The sequence below is a fragment of the Leguminivora glycinivorella genome, chromosome 17, assembly GCF_023078275.1.
Source record: "Leguminivora glycinivorella isolate SPB_JAAS2020 chromosome 17, LegGlyc_1.1, whole genome shotgun sequence".
NCBI classification, from domain to species: Eukaryota; Metazoa; Arthropoda; class Insecta; order Lepidoptera; family Tortricidae; genus Leguminivora; species Leguminivora glycinivorella.
In genome coordinates, this window is record NC_062987.1 from 16,734,660 (window position 1) to 16,739,382 (window position 4,723).

The 4,723-nt window shown below is 36.2% G+C and overlaps 1 long non-coding RNA gene across 1 annotated transcript; it reads left to right on the forward strand.

Annotated features, from left to right (window-relative positions):
- The first annotated feature begins 2,003 nt into the window (after positions 1–2,003).
- LOC125235358 lies at positions 2,004–2,815 on the forward strand. Its single transcript, XR_007178073.1, has 3 exons — positions 2,004–2,078; positions 2,162–2,254; positions 2,355–2,815. It is a non-coding gene; the product is annotated as an uncharacterized LOC125235358 (long non-coding RNA).
- The last annotated feature ends 1,908 nt before the right edge of the window (positions 2,816–4,723 follow it).

A 4,723-nucleotide genomic window follows, 5' to 3' on the forward strand; every position in this document is an offset into this window, starting at 1 on the left:
GAAATTAGTTTCAAATTATGATATGTTGTGTTGTGTAGGCTTTTAGGATCCTTTTGGTGAGGGGTTGAATCCAGTGACACACACTAGTTCCTGGCAGTTGGTACTTATGACGAAGTTAAAAAATGTCAGCAAAATCAAAACTTGTCGCAGATAGTCAAAATCTAAATTGTGTTGTAAAGTAATATAATTGCAAAATTATGATTATTTAAAACTAATTGTAACCTTCATTGAATCAATTTTACAGATATAGCAGTAGCATCATATAAAATCTGGAGCAGAATCATATAAAATATTCACCTCGTCACCTCATTCGTAAAAAGTAGGTACTTAGTAAATGCTTTTTATAGAATAAGTATGCATGGTTGTTAATTCAGTATGCATGCAAGGGTGGTTTATGATTGTACGTTTATATATTATTATATTTATATTTGGAGTCTTATGATAAATATATTTCTAATAAGTTGCGTATATTGTCCTAATTATTTATTTATTCGTTTTTTTGCATGTTTAATAGCTTGCATGCGACGTTGGATCTATCTCGCTTTTGCCTTCATATCAGACACAAGTTTCGGAACAATTCTAAGGCTAAATTAAACCTGGAAAACTTAGAATCTTACCGAATTTAATGGTTTTAACGCGAAATGGTCCTGATATTAGGGCAATAGCAGTGAACAGTAGGTTATCCAGTTTGAATAAGCTAGTACTAGTATTGTACCTATAAGTAACAGTACAGAATACTCAGACGTAGGTAACATAAATCAGTGGTATTCCAGATTTCCGAAATCACCGTTAACTAAAACTAAATGGATCGACGCCACGCAACGTGGGGAGTCGTGGTATCCAAGCAATACAAGCGTTATTTGCTCAAGACACTTTACTGCTGATTGCTTTCACCAAATAACAAATAATCGCAAACGGAGACGTCTATTGGAGTCTGCAGTACCAGCCTTATATTTGCCAGTTTTGGTAAGCCGGTCTTATTTTAGCATAACCAAAGGTTATGTTGTTCTAAGTTACATACATTGTCGGTTATTTATGAGACTCTACTATCATTAATAATAACTTGGAAATTAACCTTTTGGTATTTTTTTTTAATTTAGCATCTTCAGCCTGATAATGTAATTTTTAACCGCCTTCCAAATCTCAAAGGAAGGGGTTATCAAGTCGTCTGTATGTTTTTTTTTTTTTTAATGTTTGTTCCTCGATATCTCCGTCGTTACTAGACCGATTTTGAAATTTTTTTTTTTTGATTGAATGTATATGCATACAGATTGGTCCCATTTTTCTCAGAACCCAGTTCTGATGATGGGATCCTGGAGAAATCGAGGGAACTCCTCAAATCTGAAAGGCATACATATGGTGATTTTTGTGTTTTTAAAGGAACAGCATGCATTTACGTACGGAACAGTGACATTTGGTGCAGTGGAACTCCTGATGATGGTCAGAATGGAACTACTCAAATCTGAACGGCACACTTATAGTGACTTTGGTATTTTTATAAGAACAGCATGCACTTACGTCCAGAACAGTGATATTTGGTGCAGTGGAATTGCTGATGATGGTCAGAACGGAACTCCTCAAATCTGAACGGCACACTTATAGTGACTTTGGTATTTTTATAAGAACAGCATGCACTTACGTCCAGAACAGTGACATTTGGTGCAGTGGAACTGCTGATGAAGAGTGAGCCGCCTCTGGTTAGAGTTCCGTTCTGATAATCATTCTCATCTGTAAGTACTTCAGAATCATCCAGATTTCAAAATTGGTTCAGAAATGACGGAGATATCGAATAACAAACATTAAAAAATATACAGACGAATTGATAACATAATCCAACATTTGATAGTATTTATCACCAGAACGCCAAAGGAAGGCGGTTTTTTTTTCTTAAAAATTATTTTGTGATAATTTTGCATTATTGTGATCAATTTGATAAGCATTCTTTGGAATGTTACCTTCATACCGTAAAATAATTTCAGGCTCCTGCTCCATCAGGGGTAGACATCGAATATGCCGTGGAAGCTAATATACCAGAACAATCCGACGCTCATTTAGACACGCCTTCGAGTATAAACACGGTTCGAATTTAGAATTATACTTACATTATTTGTTCGGGAAATCTTGGAAGCACTTTATACAAACATAACTGTACATTTTTCAGGATGATTTTACTGGGCAACATTTAAATACTGCAGTTGCGGTTCCAATGCAAGAGAGTGTTAATGATCACATCACAGGCACATCTTCAAACCAGGTTCGATAACTTAAATTATAACATTGTTCGTTTAAATCACCAAATAGATATGAGTGCAATGAATATTAATATGTATCATATATTTGTGATTCATTTTCAGAATGATGATCATAAGTTACAAGCTTCAGTAATGAAGACAACACCTCAACAAGAAAACGTCATATTACAAACACCTACCAGAAAAAGAAAAGTATGCCAAATCTATGATCCTGATACACCATCAGCTTACGACACACCCGTCAAAAAACGACTCTGTAGAAGAATCATTGAACTAAAAGGCAAAGTGCAAGAGAAGAATTTGAAATTGAAAAAACTACGGGAATCTAACCGAAGACTTAAACGTCAAATTATTTCATTAAAGTCACTCTTGGCGGAATTGGAGAAAAAAGAGCTTATTACACCAGATACCAGTTTAATGCTCGATTCATTAGGAGTAAAGTGTCGTGAAATCGTTGATCGGCAAATACAAAAACGAAAAACTGGTAAAAACATACGGAAAAAATATTCACCGCAGTTGAGGGCATTTGCGCTAACGCTTAATTTTTATTCAACTAAAGCCTATAACTACGTGCGTCAAACCTTTAACACATGTTTGCCTTCCATCGAGACGATATCGACATGGTATCGGTCTGTTGATGGTAGGCCCGGTTTCACTAAAGAGGCTTTCGAAGCATTAAAATTAAAAGCTAAACAATCTAGTACTCCGATTAACGTCTGCATTGTTTTCGACGAAATGAAAATCGGGGCTGGTATTGACAAAAATTATGGTTACGTAGATTTTGGGGAGGTGATTGATTCCGATGTTAGGGAGCAGTGTAAGGAGGCTTTAGTTTTTCTTGTGGTGCCATTGCACGGAAAATGGAAAGTCCCCATCGGGTACTTTATGGTCAATAAAGTATCAGCCGACCAAAAAGTATTTTTGCTAACTAAAGCTATTGAGTATTGCAATGAAGTGAACATTGTAGTTAAAGCAGTAACTTTCGATGGCTGTCCTGTGAATATGGCAATGGCAAAAAGACTTGGGTGCGATTTCAATCCTGATAATTTAAAAACTACTATCAAGGTGAATAATAAGGAAATAGCTGTATTCCCCGATCCGGTCCACATGCTAAAATTGATAAGAAATAGTTTCGAGCACTATAAGGAATTCAAGGATGCTGAGGGACAAAGTATTAAATGGAGTCACCTCGAATTACTCCACAAACTACAAGAAGACGAAAAATTTCATGCAGCTAATAAATTACGCGCACAACACTTATTATTTAAAAAAAATATCATGAAAGTAAAACTTGCCACCCAACTTTTTAGTCGCAGTGTAGCAATTGCCTTGCAGTTCTGTAAAAACAGCCTTAAATTGAAAGAATTCCAAGACATTGACGGCACGGCAAACATGTTATTAAATCTCAACGATCTTTTTGATATCCTAGACTCGAAAGTGCACGGCTACGGATTAAAGAGAGCTATAAACTTGGAAAATGCGGAAAAGGTCCTTAACCGACTTGAAGAATGCAAAAAGATGTTGTTAAGTATGACAACTTTTTTTTTGGGTCAACAGACGAGGCTAGTCAAAACCCCGAGAAGTACTGGATTTGTTGGATTTTGTGCATGCATCGAAAGTGCCAAGTTTTTATTCAAAGACTTAATACAGTCTAAAAATTGTCGATACCTGTCGTTCCACTGAATCAGTCAAGACCATATCGAATTGCTTTTTTGTAACATCCGATCTCGAGGGGGAGCAAATAATAATCCAACCGCTAAACAATTTCACGGGATTTACAGAAAAATGCTAGTGCACATGGAGTTAAAGGATCTGAACACAGGAAATTGCGTCGCACTGGAAGAAATTTCCATTCTTAATTGCTCATCGGCTATAAAACGTATTAATGTTACCACTGCAAGAGGCGATATGTCAGAAATCCAAGATGAAGATGATGCGGAAGATGAGTATTTAAAATCATTGGAGGAAATCCCACTATCTCACTTCTCTGAGAGTATCATAGAATACATATCGGGAGCGGTAGTGCATTACTTGACTAGAAAAATTAAATGCAACACATGCGTTAAGGCTTTGGCGTCTTCAAGTGAAATCAAAACGAGCTTGATATTCGCAAAAGATGTCGGTGGTCTTACGTATCCTTCAGATATGGTGACAAGGATTTGCAAACGTTGCGAGCAAGTAATACGAAGCTCCATGGACGAAACCGCGAATCGCTCAACGGTGTTTTATAAAGACAAGCTTCGTTTTGTAACGCTTGCACTTAGAAGTTTTGTAAATGAAGATTTATTTCCGCAATTAAAAACCCATCAATTCGATCACGAGGACTGCAATCACATTATCGATTTGACAAAAAGCGTCATGGAAAAATATATAGATATAAGATTGCTTTACCTAACAAAGAAAACCACAAATCCTCAAAATGCTGTAAGACGAATTTATACTAAACTCATACATTTCAAGAATCAATAACC